This window comes from Equus asinus, chromosome 22, assembly GCF_041296235.1.
Source record: "Equus asinus isolate D_3611 breed Donkey chromosome 22, EquAss-T2T_v2, whole genome shotgun sequence".
Lineage (NCBI taxonomy): Eukaryota > Metazoa > Chordata > Mammalia > Perissodactyla > Equidae > Equus > Equus asinus.
The window spans coordinates 69,145,397-69,162,925 of NC_091811.1; the positions used below are offsets into that span (position 1 = coordinate 69,145,397).

The window sequence follows — 17,529 nt, forward strand, 5'->3', positions numbered from 1 at the left end:
AAACTGGGTTCATTAACACAATAGAAATCTACTCTTTCACAGTTTTGGAGTCTAGAAATCCAAAATCGAGGCATCAGCAGGGCTGTGCTCCCTCCCAAGGCTGGAGGGGAGAATCTTCCTGCCTCTTCTAGTTTCCAGCAGTTGCTAGCAGTCCAGGTGTTCCTGGCTTGTAGATCCCACCCCAGGCTCTGCCTCCTCCATGCGCATTCTCCGCTGGGGGTCTGGTCTCTGTTTTCTCATTTCATAAAGATATTAGTCATTGGATTACGACCCACCCTAATCCAGTATGATTTCATCTTTTTTTTCCTTCTTCTTCTCCCCAAATCCCCCCAGTACATAGTTGTATATGTTAGTTGTGGGTCCTTCTAGTTGTGCTATGTGGGATGCTGCCTCAGCGTGGCCTGACGAGCGGTGCCATGTCTGCGCCCAGGATCTGAACCAGTGAAACCCTGGGCCACCAAAGCAGAGTGCATGAACTTAACCACTCAGCCACGGGGCCGGCCCCTGATTTCATCTTAACTACTTACATCTGCAAAGACCCTGTTTCCAATAAAGTCACATTTTGAGGTTCTGAGTAGACATGAACTTTTAGGGGACACATTCAAGCCAGTACAGGTAACTTTTACCAATAAGACAATAATAAAATAATCCAATACGTCATAACCATTCTTTATTAAAAACGCATATTTACTTTATAGCACATATTGACTTTGTTCACTTCTTTGCTCTGTCCCTCCGACTGGAATCTAAGCTCCTGACGGTAAGAACCAGCACAGTGCCAGCATTCAGTCGAGGTTCAAAAAACATTTGAAAGGTGAATTAGTTGATTGTGACTGGGAGAAACAAAGAAAGATAATTCAGTATAAAATAAAAAGTTCTTAGCCATTGCCCTGGGAACTTTCCCACCACTTTCAAGTCACGTTTTTTATTGTGATCAGTAGATAACTGAAATAAATTAGTTGAATACTGAAAAAGTATTGACCAAGTGTTCCAGCCACGACACGGGCTTTATCTGAGTGTGGGGTTTGTAAGAATTCCTTCAGAGGCTACGAGGGGAACTGGCAGGGGGTGCAGTGGGCAGGGAGCAGATGGCTTCCCCTCCCGCCTGCATGCTTGCTTCAACTGTTCTCATTTGTTTTATGCAGCTTTTTTTGGGGAAAGAAATAGCTTCTTTTTTTTTTAAGTTTGAGAATCACTGATCTACAGATAAGCAAACAGCTCATCAGATTTTTTTTCTTAAATATTTGTCTAAGCGGCTATTCTCTTACAGTAAAAATAATTAATTGCTCTTTGGCATTGCCCTCCTGATAATGAGAGCTAATTTGCATCCTCGCTTTTACCTTGAAAAGTTCAGTTGAGTTTTAAGAGTAAAGCACTCATTTGGTTGGTTGTTTTTTTTTAATTTTGTTTTTGAGGTGACACTGGTTTCTAACATTATATAAATTTCAGGCATACATCACACTTTGATTTCTGTGAAGACTATGTTGTGTTCACCACCCAAAGTCTAATTGCCATCTGATAAATCCTAACTTAAAAACCACTTTCAATCAACATTATGGATTTGTAAATTCACCCTCATGTCTGGATCCCAACCACTTCAAAGGGTGTCACATAGAACTGGAGTCACATGGAATCGGGCGTGAAATGACCCTGGTGATTTCTCAGGTGTGATCCCGGGTAAGTCATTTCTTTGTTTCTTACCTGCAAAAAAGGGACAATGACACCTATTTCACAGGGTTGTTGGGAGCATTATGTAAAAGCACCTTGCACACAGCAGGTGCCAAATAAATGGTGGTTTCTTTCCGTCAAATAGTATATTCAAACTTTTTTCAAGGATTTGTTGTACCACTTTCTCTAATTTCAACTTTCTTATGCTGAAGAAGGCTGGTATTCTATTTATTACTCAGTAAAATTAAAATTTTGCTTATATTTTGCTTTCTGTATATGCCTCAAATTATCTCAAGTTATTTCAAATCAGTAAGAGGCTAAAGGTCTTTCTAAAAACATAACTAAAAGAGGCTAAATAATAAATGACATATCTCAAAGAATATATATTTCCTATCTTGATTTACACATGACTTTTTGAAACTGGCATAAACGTCATCAGCGGGCGTAATGCCCTATCAACAGATGGATGTGATTGCTCAGGTGCCAGAAATCCGGGCTGGCCACAGTTCACGTAGTGTTAAAATGGTGACAGTTCTTGTAATTGGTCATCTGTTCCCAGTAATAAGTCTACTAGAAATAGAAAACAAATTCTGAAGTACATGAATGTTTATTCAATCTTGAGCAGGAATTTATAAATATTTCATATTTCATTTGTGGCACCCTTTAAACTCTATCAATGTGCATCTGAGGTAGATAATCTTCTTTCTATGCTTATAGCTGAAAAAATACCAGAGTTGTTGGTTTATAGCAATAGTTCTGTTTTTCTAGTTTTTGCCTTTCTGGTTTCTCCTTTCCAGTTCAAATTCAGCAGAGTTATTCCTAAAATCAACAAGCAGAGATTCCTAAACTATGCAGTAATTATATTTGCAAAGCTGCAACAATGAGGATGTTCAGTTGAATGGTATTTATAATAGAGAAAAACTGGAAAATGCTTAGACAGTCAACAACGGGATTGGTTTAATAAATTGTCCTATCCACACAATGGCTAAATTATGCCATATCCAAACCACACTATGCAGCCACTAACATTACGTGGTAGGAGAATATTTAAAGAAATGGGAAATGATCATAATATTTTACCACGAAAATGTGTAACATAAATGATTATAAAAATATTTCAATCAAGGATAAACTGAATAGATTTGGGAGTTCTTTATCCTGTGTTCAGAATCTACCGTTTCTTGTCCCCTCCTCTGCCACTGCCCTGGTCCATGTCACCATCTGCTGTCATCCGGACCATACAGCATCCTAACTGGCCTTCCTGCTTCTGCTCTTGCCCACTTCAGTCAGACCTGGTTAACAAAACAGACCTGTCACTTCCCTGCTTCGAATCCTCTCATGTCTTGCCACCTCACTTGGAGTCAAAGTCATCACCATGGCTCACAGGGACCCATGTGACTGAAACTCTGTCCCTTCTCCCCAGGGCCTCCACTCTCATGATGGCCCTTCCTACCGCGTCTCCCATTGCACTCCCACCCGCTCACTCCTTTCCAGTCCTACGGGTCTCCTGGTGGGACCTGGAAACGACCAGGACTCTGCATTTGTAGTTCCCTCTTGCCTAGAATGCTCTTTCCCGAGATGGTCAATGGCTTATCCTCTTCCTTCCTCCAGGTTCCCATTGAGTCACCTGTTCAGAGAGGACTTCCTTTCATCCCATTTAGCCTTGCAGCCCTCCCCACCCTCCCCTGGACTCCCTATATTCCTCTTTCTCCCTAGTACCTACCCACAGCCCACACACCAAAATTTTGCTTATATACTTTTGTCTATCACCTGCCTTGCTCTCCCCACGAGGCAGGGGTTGGGGTCGGCTTTGCTAACTGAATTATCTCCATCTGGCACACAGGAGATGCTAGAAAGAGGGAACTGTGAATAGAGACTTCATTCAGTGATCCAGTTTCTCAAGGTCAAGAGTAGGTTGTAGAATTCAAGAGAGCAGTTTAGGAGGGTTGAAACTTAAGCTCTGTATTTATATAGCCATGAATTTGTTTTACAAAGAACTGTCCCAGTGAGAATGATCGTGCCTGTTTATCAATATCCTCCACTAATCAGGCAGCCAATCTAAAAATCCAAGCCAGAAGTTAAGAAAGAGATCAAGTTAGCTGGGCTTTCTTAACTGCTGTCAAGTGCTTAAGGAGAGAAGGGCTATGAACTCTGTTGTAATGGATTAGGTGAAAGGTTCTTGGTCAAACTCCACTTTCCACATTATAAGAATATGTAAACTAAACAGGCTTGATTGAGCACACAGCAATTTAACTGCTGTACTTTTTAGGTTTTAAAGTCATGAGCTTGTCTGACAAACGCGAAATGTGTTTTCCCCCTGGTTATTTGTCTAGCAATTATTAACGATCAGGCCAATGAAGCAGCTATCCGGCATAATGCTAGGCTTCCTTCACTAACACATAATTTATTATTAATGAGGCCAAAAGAATGTTCTACTGAAAGAATGATAGTTCAAGCTGATGCCATTAACATAGGAGATAAGACCTAAAATTTATTAAGATTTCATACTTTTGTCAGAACTAAGAAATAACTTTTTTTCTCCTTAGAAAGTCTGAATTTATGTATATCTGTCTTTTAAAAAAATAACAAAAATTATGGTTTAACTAATAAGGATCTCTGGATTTTTAACAGAGTTATACATTTTAATTTAAACTATTAGAAAATATGCTAAAGATAACCGCAATTATAATATTGAGTGATTTTCCAAATAAAACCTTAAAAAGCATAGGTGCTCTTAGGAGCTCCTGCGGGGACAAGACTAGAAGCCGTGCGGGCTGCAGTCTCCCTGCACGTCTGGCACAGAGGCCGGGGTCACAGGCACGCGTCTGTGCAGGAGCAGGGGCTCTGTGTTTGGTGGCATTGTCAGATTAACCAGCTCCTCGATAGCTTTTTAAAGTGGGGTCGCTAGACTTCGAGAACAACGTATAGAGAACGGATAAATTCCCACGGAGAGCGTGCACAGGTAGAGGGAAGGCAGGGTGAGGGGAAACTGGGTCAGCGTGGACTGCTCCTTCTCTCCACTCCCTACCCTTGTGCACTCGGAAGTTTGCACGAGCTGCAGCCCAGCCCAGAGCTGACGGGTCAGTGTTGCCCTTTGTGGGGAAAACTTGAGGAGCACAACATCCACAGCCCATGTCACTGCGTCAGGTTAACGGGCTAATCCTTCTCCACCTTTCCACAATATCTCTCGTCAACGCAGCTGGGTCCCCAGGCCTTGATGAGCCCTGCTTCCGGCCCTGTTTCTAGGAGACTGGAGTCTGTCTGCCCCACCTCTGGCTGGAGTGCTTCTGCAGGAAGGAAAGTCCTCATCAGGGAGGAGGACTGAAAGCAAGCGAGGCGCCGGTGTCAAAGGCTAACTTGCCTTCCGAAGGTCATCTAGGCGCAGCTCACCTGACATGGGGTCTAGTTTAGCACCAGTGCTGAGGACGTGTGCAATGGGCAGAGCCAGGGAGCATGCCACCTTAGCAACCCGAAGATTAAGTCTGTCAGACAGCAGGGTTCTCACAGCTCATATCTAATGATTTAATATTTTAATGGCTCCACTGCGACATTTAACATTTGTACACATTAGAGGGGAAAAAATAGAATGATGCCCTTTCATTTCCTTACTTTTTGAATCCTCAGACTGTGTTGATTTAAAAGCAAGAACATTCTGGTGTCATAATAAGACAAAAACACTGAGGGGCTACACTTTATTGCTACCTAATTCTCCTCATGACCACTTTTTTTTTTTTTTTTTTTGCTGAGGAAGATTTGCCCTGAGGTAACATTTGTGCTCCTCTATTTTGTATGTGGGACACTGCCTCAGCATGGTCGCTGATGATTGGTGTAGGTCCACGCCCGGGAACTGAACCCAGGCAGCCGCAATGGAGCACACCGAACTTAACCATTAGGGCCTGGGGCTGGCCCCTCACGACCACTTTTTATATGTAAAGCTTGGTGATTGCCAGTGTGAATGCACAATTTTTCAGGTTAACAGAATCCCAACAGCCACAGAAAAGAAGAAACAGTGGAGTCTGCTTCTTCCCATACGGGAGGCACACCACGCAGACGTTTTCAAACTTGAGAAGACCCCAGCATGAGTAGAGTGAAAGTTTGTACAATAGAGTAGGATATACACAGACACACAGTTGTAAAGGAAAAACTCTTTCCTTTTCCTTCTCTATACACGACACTCACACTTCACTTCTGACACTTCTAGTCACCAAACGTGTGGGTTTTTCCCCACACCAAACAATTCGATTCTCTGCAGACACCAGCTGGGTGGCCTACAATTCAATCCTGACACTGTCTACCTGGAGATGGCATCAGACCCTCCAGGTGAGGGGCTCAGCCCCACAAGACCGCCCCCTGTTCAGATGCTGGTCACAAGTCCGGGTTGTTGCCTGCGCTTCTGACCTGCTGGCTATAAAGCGGAGGTTCCCACAACCACTTCGGGTTTGATTAATTTGCCAGAACGGCTCATAGAACTCAGAAAAACAGTTTACTTAATAGATTACCAGTTTATTATAAAGGACACACAACTCAGAAACAGCCAGACGGAAGAGATGCACAGGGCACAGTGTAGGGGAAGGGCATGAAGCCTCTGTGCCCCGTCCAGGTGCGCCCCTGTCCCTGCACCTGTTCACCAGCCCAACAGCTCTCCGAACCTCGGCCTTTTGAGTTTTTATGGAGGCTTCATTACAGTGGGCAGGATTGATTAAATCATTGGTCATTGGCAATTGATGAGTCCTCTCCCTGGAGGTAGAGTGGCGGGGCTGACAGTTCCAACCCTATAATCAGGTGGTCGGTTCCCCTGGCAACCAGGCCCCACCTTTAGGGGGTTTTCCAAAATTCACCACATTAACATAAACTCAAGTGTGTTGGGAGCGGCTTGTTATGAACAAGACAACTTTACCTTTTTTTTTTTTTTTTTGAGGAAGATTAGCCCTGAGCTAACTACTGCCAGTCTTCCTCTTTTTGCTGAGGAAGACTGGCCCTGAGCTAACATCCATGCCCATCTTCCTCTACTTTATATGGGGGATGCCTGCCACAGCACAGCTTGCCAAGCGGTCCCATGTCTGCACCCAGGATCTGAACTGGCGAACCATGGGCCACCGAAGTGGAGTGTGTGCATTTCACCACTGCACCACCGGGCCAGCCCCATACCTCTCTTATCAATTAGGAAATTCTAAGGGTTTTAGGAGCTCTGTGCCAGGAATGGGGATGAAACCCAAATATATATTTCTTATTAAAAATCACAATATTGGACCAGACCCTGTGGCCTAGTGGTTAAGTTCAGTGTGCCTGGCTTTGGCGGCCCAGGTTCAGTTCCCAGGCATGGACCTACACCACTCGTCTGTCAGTGGCCAAGTTTGGGGGGCGGCTCACATACCAAAAGAAGAAGATTGGCACAAATGTTAGCTCAGGGTGAATCTTCCTCAGCAAAACAAGGAAGACTGGCACAGATGTTAGGTCAGGGTGAATCTTCCTCAGGAAAAAAAGAAAAAAAATCACGATATCACAACAGTACAGTACAATTTTGAGTTATACAAATTATACTTGCATCAATCAAGGAAAAAGTGCTAGTGAAACACTTACTTTGTGAAAGATTTTTACACTAACTGATACGGACTGGATCTTTGTCCTTGGAAAACGTATGGTCTATTTTTGGAAGCTAAAACAGACACAGGATAGCAGACACTAAGGGTTAAATAAGTGGTATAGAAAATAAGTTCAGAAGAAGGAGGAGGATATTGCAGACTGGGCTGGAAATGAAGAGTTTTAGGGAAAAAAAACAGGTAAAAATTTTTTTTAGCATATCAAACATATTACTTCATGTTAGTAAAGGAAGTATACAAAATGTTTAAGTTTGTGAAACATCTGTGACCTTTTCAGTAAAAGATACTGTACCTAAAATTACAAAAAGTTGCCTGTTATTCAACATTGATTCAAAGTACAAACCAAAGAAGTGAAATGTAATTTTGTCCTTAAAAAATTAACACAGAAAGCAATTTGAAAATGAAAAAGAAATATAGTTACTTTATCTCTATGGCTAGTTGTAATTGCCTAGTTACTTTTTAAAAAAGGCATGTCTTAGAAATACAAAGATTAGAAGATTTCACTTAACTCTGCAGAATGTATACATACAATATCCGTTTGTATGTATCAATTTACCAAAATTAATTTACAAAGTGATAAGGGTTGACTTTAAACAAATTTATAATAAATTTACTGATATCTGGAAAACAGATGGAAGTAAGCAAAAATAAGAAGAATCTACATTATTCTGATTTTATTGAATGAACTCATAAAAGTCCATCTTTCTAACTACTCATACCAACAAATCATTATGATTCTTAGTCCTGCACTCAATTTTTATAGCATGAAGTGAGTAATCTACCATGTCTTCCAATTTGTCTTAAATTATCTTGGATTTCCAACATTGAGAACACCATTACCCTTGAACAAGAAAAGATATAGTATATTTGCTATATGATCTACTCATGCCAGTATACAAAAATATTTACATTTCTAATCAGGCTGTTTTTCAATGCCTTTTAAAATATAGTGCTTCATAATCTCAGATGATAAAAAATTTATCTGTCTATAGTAGTGGCTACCTTTCAAGTAAATAGAAGATAGATTCACACCTTTAAGTAGTTATACATAGTGATGGTATATCGCATACACTCTATTTCTAATAAGCTAAAAACATGAGTCTTGAAAAAAAGATAGTAACTTCTCTGGAGGCAAAAGCATGTGTGTAGAAGCGCGTGTACGGATATGTAGGTGTGTGCATGTGCAGGTGTCAGTGAGAGCTGCTCCCTCAGCTGGGCGCTAGGCTGACGCCGTCACCTCTTCAGGCGTCTGCTCTGGTCTACCCTCATTGACACCCGCCCCGACTAGCCCATTTACTAATGAAAGCTATCCTCTTCCTAGTAATCTCCCTCTCTCTGCTCTACTTTTTCTCCTATAGCACAAATCACCTTCTAAAACAGTATATAATTTATTTATCTTTCTTACTTACTGCTTGTCTTTTCCTGCTAGAATGTAGGGATCTTTATCTGTTCCATGCACTGACGTATGGCAACAGCCTAGACTAAAGCCTGGAACACAGCAATCACTACTCAATCAGGATCTGTAGAACTAAAGTGAAATGAAACGAATGAGACCAGACACATAGTCACACACACACAACAAAAAATCGAACAGTTTCTCTGAGGACATAACTGCACATAGAAATATGCTACTTTTTGTAAAGCGGAGTTAACTATGTCTCTTGGATGGGGTTGGGGATAATAAAAAATTCTGCCTTTAAGGGATATTAAATTCATAGCCTGACACCTAAATTACATGTTTATCAGATGAACTTGAAGCCACCTCTACTGCTGCAGCTCCCGGCTCAGCTGTCACGTCCTGAGGGTCACCTTCACTGGCCACCTCACCTAAGAGCCCCCGTCACTCTCTAGCCCTTATCTTCCTTAATTTCCTTCATAATTAGGATCCCTGCATAATATTATGTTGAAAATTTATTTGTTTGTTTATTGTCTATCTCCTCCAGGAAAACAGGGACCTCGTCTGCCTTCCTTACTGCTCTATCCCCTGTGTTTGGGCCAGTGCCTGACACATTTGTCGGCGTGAACGCACTGGTAATTCGCACGCACTCGTGTTGTTCTTCACATGAGAATGACACAATTGTTGTCTCCAGATCTGAAGTTGCTAAGCAAGCATTTGTATTATTCCTTCACTAGTAAACAAACAAACAAAAAATAGTTCTTCATGCTTCATACCATATCGAGTGAGATGGTTAAAAGGTTTGGATAGAAACATGCTAGATATTATTCCACCAAATGTCAATGAAATTCAGTATTGACCTGGAAGATAAAATCTTAAATATTATTATTCAAAAGTTTTAGATTTGCTCTTTGTTTTTTCTGAGTAAAACCATATTCATTAGGTTGAATTATAAGTAAAGACGGTGATTTAAAATTCTGTGACATTCCACATGACTTAAAGATGTAAGCAAGGCAAATGTAAGAGTAAAGAGCAGTTTAGACCCCTTTGCTCTTTAGTCTTACTTCTCTGTTTCCCTTCTGGACTGGGTGACAACAGCAGGATTGAATGACATTGCTGCTTGTGAGTGACACTATCAGGATTGATAATGGGTGGCAAATGCAAAAAGAAGCAAGACTCTAAAAAATACCATTCTGGGCCAGCCCTGATGGCCTAGCAGTTAAAGTTTGGTGCTCTTACCACTTCAGCGGCCCGGGTTCGCTTCCTGGTCTTGGAACCACACCACCTGTCTGTCAGTAGCCATGCTGTGGCATCATCCCACATAGAAGAACTGGAAGGACTTCCATCTAGGATATACAACTATGCACTGGGGCTTTGGAGAGGAAAAAAAAAAGAGGCAGACTGACAACAGATGTTAGCTCAGGGCGAATCTTTCCCTGAAAAAAACCCCATTCTGTAAAGGGCGTTGTTTACTCTGTCCGTTCTGTCTGGGCCCAGAATCTTCACCAAGACTATCAGTTGTGAATACATCTTTAAAATACTTAAAAGGATGTTTTAGATTTCAGAACTTGATAAAGTTCACAAAAGAAACTGATGAAGAATTATAGAAACCACACTTTGAGATTAACTATATAACTGAAGCACAAATGTGTTAGGTATTTGTCTTTACTAAAATGTTTCAAACTGTTGAGAGTATAAACAAGAAACGTCCTTCTTTTTTCCAATGCCTCCCCAACAATACCGAAGGGCTTCCGTTTTTTCAGAGTGGCTCCTATGGTACCTTACACATATTCTCTGCTTTTCAGGCACCTTATTGGAACAGTCACAATCTAAGATCAGAGAATCAATCCTGTCAACTTGAAACCATCAGCCTCCAGCTCTTCTTCCCTCCTCCCGCTCGCCAATCCCCAGTGCAAGAGAGCTCGAGATGGAGGCAGTGGGGGCAACCCAGCTCTCGGGCACCTGCTTCTCCTGCCTCTTCTAGGCTTGGTGCCCTTGGCTTGTGGCAGAGGGAAGGGAGGGGGTAAGGGCAAGTGCTTCCCTGCTTGACCGGGCGAGGACGCAGTCTTCGTTGACTGGATGTTGGTAACTTCTACCTGGCAATGTCCAAAGCTGGATGTCTTTGGCTGCAAGCCAAAGTGAGGCTTCTCTGAGGGAGCCTGCGGGGCCCCTACTCCCTGGCTTTCTGAGGGTGGACATCTGGCTCCAGCTCCCTGGCCCCCTTCATTCCTCATGCTGCAGCTCTTCCGTCTTGCTGCTCAGCCCACTCACCTCCCCTGGTATTCACACCACCGGTGGGAAACCTCACTATCCTCGCCACACCAGGGGATGGGCATGGGGCTACTGTCCATTGTCCTGGCCTCTCAGTCCATCAGGTGCAATTTCTGCTTCCCTACTCAGCTCCAGGAGACCAGCAAATCCATGGCCAAGCAAACGTCCAACAGAGAAGAGAGACGTGTCCCCCCTCCTTTCATAAACTCAATCTTCAGAAGTGATTCGCCTTGAGCACGCTCCACTCCAACTACTTTTGGGAACAGCTTGTCCACAGACGTTGCTTTCTCCACAATAGGCGTCCTTTTCCTCTCTTGTTTCTTTGACTAACAGTAGATAGGAGTGCTGGTGGTGGTGACAGGGCTGGTTGTGACACTGCTCAGTTGATACTGTGCGGTTATTAAAAGTTATTTTAAGTTACGATGTGGAGCATTTGATGCATTTTATTTTCAGTGTTGGGGCATAATCACAGTTACAGGGCAATGGAAAACCTGTTTTCAATGTTATAGATGTGTTTTTGAGAATTAACTATTCATGTTTAACCAGATAATCAACAGAGGTTTTCTTTTTGAAAGAAAATGCTTTTCAATTATTAATCAAGTTACTTCTGCTTTCAAAAGCTGCTATGTTTCTGATGTACACTGAACACACGTGTGGAATCTTTTGTGCCAGACTTCTGTTTTCAAGCACTCTAATGTGAGAAGGGTGGTTAGAAACAACAATCCATTAAGGTTTCTACTTAACCTTTTCAGGACTGAACTGTCTCTCGTTAAAATTTTTTCCCTGCATTATGATGATGTTTGCCATTTACACGCTTATGTTTAGCCTATTTCTCGTACCGGGCAGCAGGCTCTACACATTCAGTCCTTTAGGGGTTTACTTTACAACTGTGTGCTATAAGGTTTATCAGCAACCAGACAGAAAACTGAGTAGGTTTATACCACAATATTGTAGAAGAAAAATCTGCTCAGCTCTATATTTCATCCATGAACAATTTACAATGTGGGCAGTTTCAAGGAACAAGGAAAAATAAAATGTAAAACCAAAAAAGCAATGTAAAAATTTTAAGTTAAACATACAAACAGTTCCTGAGAGCAAGAATTCTTGAATAGGATGGAATCATTTTGCAGTAGGGTTTTTAGATTGTTTCTTCCAGGCCCATGGTTTCCTTGGGATCTGTAACTTTATAATCTTCGCTTTCTTCTATTTTCACTTTAAGTTGTTTAGTTAAAAAACAGGCTAACATTCAGCATTTGAATGGCCATCACTAACACCATTACTACTTAAGAAGCACACCTTCTTCTTTCACCGACCTGTTGTGTGTATAAATTATTTTCATTCCTGTCATTGATTCACTATTTAATCCAGGTTTCCCTTCAAAACAGATTTCTGTTAATTTTTCATTGCCAGCGACAATGTATTGGCTGATTATATGTGAGTTTTAAACTGATTTACTATTATCTGTTGACTGAATCTGGTAACTTTGGGGGGAGTAATTTTACTTTTTAAAGTGGAAGATACCTTATAATTCATACACAGGATAGAATAATTAGTGTTTTTATTAAGTGAACAGCTTAACCATGTATCTAAACATTCAACAGAGTTGATGTAGTTGAGAAAGCAGATTTTTTGTTGATTCTTTTGCAGGACATGGGGAAAAAACCACTTTTTTTATCGTATGAAATTGATTTGAATGGGTGAAAACTTACATCACATTAATTTTGAGATGATTCAGATAACTTAATCATTTTGGCAAGCTGAGTGGCGATGGTAGGTGACAAAAGTGGGTATGACAGCACACGCACTGTCTCTCTGACCAAGCCACTAAACCTTGGGAGTGGGCTGACTAGCAGTGACTTATCGAAAGCCATTCATACCAACTCTTCTGCCTGGCACGGAAAGCACTCCGAAGTGTTGCCACCTGATTCTACATGAATCCCACCAGCCCCCGCTGTTTCTCTTTGACTGGTTCCAGTCACTGACCCACGCTCAATTCTGCTTCTGAGGTGGCCTCAGTGTGCCTCCCCAGATTTATGAGGTACTCACCCCCAGTACCTCAGAATGTGACTCTATTTGCAGACAGTACCTTTGAAAAGGTAATTAAGGCTAAACGAGGTCACATGAGTATGCCCTAGTCCAATACGACTGGTGTTCCTGTAAGACGGGGACTTTGGAGACAGACCTGCATACAGGGGGAACACCGGGTGAACATGAGACAGCTGTCCACAAGCTGGGACAGAGGCCTTTGGAAGAAAGGACCCTGTCTTGGACTTCTAGACTCCAGAACTGGGAGGAAGTAAATCCGCTGTGTGGGCCACCCAGGATGCGTACCTTGTTGTGGCAGCATGAGCAAAAGAACAGTCTGCCTTTGCCCTCACTGAAAATGTCCCTCCCTGTCACCACATCTATCCACACTGTCACTCAGCATGCAGCTTAAACAGCACTGGGTGAAGTTACTGTGACACACAGTCCTCTCACTTCCGTTTCTGATCAGGCAGAGAATTAGAGTCTGTGCCATGGGTCTCAGCGACTCCTGGCACGCACAGCAGAGGACTGGCGCATTAATAAGGGCATGCAGTGAGCTTGGGGCTTGCAGGTGTTGCTGCTGTTACTGTTGCCAGTTATACTCTTCTCTAATCAAATCATGTTATTACTTGTAGTACAACGCTGGGCATATAAGTGCTAGGAACGCTCGCTGCTGTACCAAACACTTAGGTCCAACCTTACTCATTGCACAGATCTCTTTGGAACAGCTGCTTATTGGCTCTCCTATTCTGTCTATAGGATAAGATGATGAATAAAAATACGTGGTCTCTACCTTCAGTTTGCTTACAATTGATCAAAAAATTTTCACTTCCTTCTGGAAAAATATCTTTGAGGACTTATCATCTGTCAGTACTGTGCTAGAAATTGGGGGAAAAAAGACAAAGAAGACATGATTCTGGCCCTTAAGAAGCCCATTGTCTAGTATGGCAAAACCCAATTCTATAGGACGGTTAAGGGAAGAACAAGCAGGTTCAGAAAAGTTTCACAGATGATGAGTCCCCAAGGAAGAGGTGTTATCTACTGCTGTGTAACAAGTTAATCCAAGCCTTATCAGCTTAAAACAAATACTTATTTCTCAGACTTGGCAGAGGCTGAAGCCATCTCAGGCTCCTGTGCGTGGTGCTGCAGGTTTCGGGCCCCCGCTGGCTGTCGGACTCCCTTTCTGGGCATACAGGCTGCCTGTGCATCCTAGGACACGGCAGCTGGCTTCCCTCAGAGCGATTCAAGACAGCACGCATGAGGAAGAAGTCCCGGAGCCTTCTATGACCTAGTCTCAGACTCACGGTCACGTCCATCTTATTCTGTCTATTGGAAGAAAGTCACAAAGTCCAACTCACACTCAGAGGGAGGTGAATCAAGTCCCACCTCTTGAAGAATGGAATATCAAATAATTTGCGACATATTTTTAAAACCAGCATAGAACACTACACAAATTTGTTAGGACATTTTGGGGGAGGGAGAGGTGACTCAAGGCAGAAGGAAGAAACCTGAAGGGCGTGAGGAGGAGGCAGCACGGAGCGCTGGGAGGCGACCACAAGGAGTACGCGAGGCTGCAGATGTGGGAGCTGTATGTCAGGAAAGGCTCCCTACCCCGGGCAGGAGTCTGCACTTCTGTCCTGCAGGTGGTGAGGCATCAGCACAGATCTTCCGCAGGGCGTTCCCAAGAGGCGCTGCAGGGTCTGGTTTGGAAGGCTGGACAGAGGTAACACTCAGCGAAGACAAGCTAAAACGGTTACGGGAGGTTATGAGGGAATGAGGAAGGGAATGACTGAAGGAATGGAGAGGTAAGGGTGGATCCCAGACATGCTTAGAAGGTAAAACATCTAAGAATTGGTAAGCAGTTGTGGGGCACAAGGAAGAAGAAAGGATAAAAGATATCAGGCTTGGCAACTGAGTATGTGGTACTATTTCCCCAAATTATCCATTTGTTTCTTTAAAGATAAAGGCAGCCTTTTAATTAGTATTATAAAAAATGTTTAATTCTATAAAAATTAAAGAACTATGAAATAGAGATGATTAAATAAAAATAACTGTAATAGTTTCTTCTGCAAGGTTGAACTAACACCATGTGTATATCCGGTCAGACTTTTGTGAGACACAGAAATTTTTACAAAATTGGAATTATACTTTAAAACTTTCTCTTTGCACTTAACATGTCATGTCGATAAAATTTCCTTCAAATCATTTTTAATGGCTAAATACTGTTCTGTTAAGTGGATGAGGCTTAATTTAACTAATATCCTAATAAACAATGCAGACATGAACACTCTTGGAGTCCAACTGTTACACATATGCTTATCCCTTATGATACATTTCTGGAAGAAGAATTGCTCAAGGCTTTCGATACATATTGCCAACCGCGCTCCAGAAATGCGCCAGTGTACGCTCTTGGCAGTGGAGGCAGCTCTGTCTCCCTGAACCCTTGCCAGTATCACCAAGACATAACCACTTGTTAAAATAACACCTGAAGACCAAATCATGTCTAACACAGGCTACGCCACTCACAAGTTGGTCTTACTATTAAACTTTTGTAGTATTCCCACTCAAAGCTTAAGATTCTGACGTATATTTTAGGGGAACAAGCTGAGGCCCAGTACGTTACACACATCAGACCGACATTCGGGGGAGTTCCTGCCCTAGACAGTACACTGCAGCTCCTTATGATCTGACAGTCTGCCTCACCAAGTAAGCTTTCTTTCCCTCTGTAATAAGCTTATAAGTTTCCCAGAAAAAGGGATACATCTTCATTATCAAGGGCTGGAAGCTAGGCATATTCCGTCAGTTTAGCACTATTTTTCCTGGCTGCTTCCTGGCTTGGATTTTACACATTATGTGTTGAAGAAAACCTTTCAAGACATTTATTTACAAAAAAAAAAGTCTACCTAATCTTGGCTAAGGATCTACTTCATTCACTGAATGGTTGAGTTCTTCACTGTCTCATTCATTCCATGGTCCTCATCTAACGTCTACCAGGTGTAGGGGAGAGGGCAGTGCTCAACGTTCTCAGGGAACTCACGTTTTAGTAGGGTGAAGGGAACAACAGGAAAGAAGACAACCATCAGTTATAAATGCTAAGAAGTAAATGGAGGACATGAGAGAGAATAAACGGGAAAAGGAGCTACTGTAGATACGGTGGCCAGGGAAGGCCTGTCAGGGACGACAGCTGAGTTAAGACCTGAAGGATGAGAACGAGTCAATCTAAACAGACACAAAGAACACACAGCCCACACAGAGAAAAATAGCAAGTGCGAAGGTCTTGAGATGAAGTATCAGTTAAGATTAAGTTCAGTTGACAAGAGACCCTTAATCGTGGCTTTAATAAGACAGTTTACTTTATCGTCACATCAAGATCTGCAGGTAAGGCGTGCCAGGCTGGTACAGGACTACACAAAGGTCTCAAGGACCCAGGTTTCTAAAATCTTAAACTTCTGCCATCCCTAGGATGGGGGGTAACTTGCATACGGCCCATGTAGAGTTCCAGGCCATCACACCTGTATCCCAGGGTGCAGGATGTGAGGAAAAGAAACAGAGGACTGAAGGTGAGCACCAGCTGTCTTTTAAGGATGGTTCTGGAAGGGTATCACACGACAGGTCGGCTCATATCCCATTGGCCAGAACTACCATATGGCCACAGGGAGGCTGGAAAATATAACCTTTATTCTTGACAGCCATGTGTCCATGTGAATTACTACAGAAGAAATGGAGAAATTTTAGGGGACAACTAACAGGTTCTGCTACAGACCAGCGAGAGCTTGGTGCGCGACAGAAGCAGAAGGGAGCCAACGGGCAGGGGGAGGACAGACCAGGCGGGAGGGGCAGGCAGGGCCAGATGAGGCAGTTTTAAAGGCCATGGCAAGGAAAGCGGATTTCACTCTATTCCCAGGGAAGCTACTGGAGAGTTTTAAACAAAGGAGTGACATAACCCTATGAAGTTTTAAAAATGATCACACCGGCCAGTATGTAGAGAATGGTTTCAAGGGATGTAGGGAAAAGTGGAAGCAGCTAGTGTGGATGTTGCTGTGCGAGAAATGATGGTGGCCTGGACGGCGAGGGAGCACTGGAGGGGATGCAAAGTGGCTGGATTCAGAATGTACACAAGGAGGACCTGATGGTGCTGGCTGCTGAGTGGGACCCAGACGGTGAGGGATGACGGAAGATTCCTAGTGTGACGCCGACGCAAGTGAGTGAACTGTGGTGGCACCGTGCATGGAAATCAGGAAGACGACGGGAGGTTCTGTGTCAGCACGTTAAACTGGAGACGCCTGTCATTGTATCTCTTGTCGTGGTGCAGCCTTGCTTTCCTACAGCTGGTCACCGGTTAACAAACTCACTCTTCCTATGAGGTACACAAGGAATGCACTTTACACACGCAACACATATTTAGTATGGACTGTTTTTCAAGTAAAAGTAAGAACATCTGTCAAAGTGAATAGTCAAAAAAACCCCAAAGGCCACAAACTCTCTACCAACCGGGCAAATTTGATCAACATTAGCAATAAAGATGAACTTTTTGATGCAATACGACAATTTAAAAAAATACACCATTTA

At 42.7% G+C, this 17,529-nt stretch overlaps 1 long non-coding RNA gene across 2 annotated transcripts; it reads right to left on the reverse strand.

Annotated features, from left to right (window-relative positions):
• Positions 1-653: 653 nt before the first annotated feature.
• LOC106842194 (uncharacterized) lies at positions 654-17,317 on the reverse strand. Of its 2 annotated transcripts, XR_006518471.2 has the most exons (6): positions 17,087-17,317; positions 14,572-14,704; positions 9,904-10,036; positions 8,678-8,796; positions 1,574-1,701; positions 654-833 (listed from the first exon to the last, which is right to left on the reverse strand). It is a non-coding gene; the product is annotated as an uncharacterized lncRNA (long non-coding RNA). The 2 variants fall into 2 exon arrangements; XR_001400858.3 differs by lacking the exon at positions 17,087-17,317 and having other exon boundaries at positions 14,572-15,268.
• Positions 17,318-17,529: the final 212 nt, after the last annotated feature.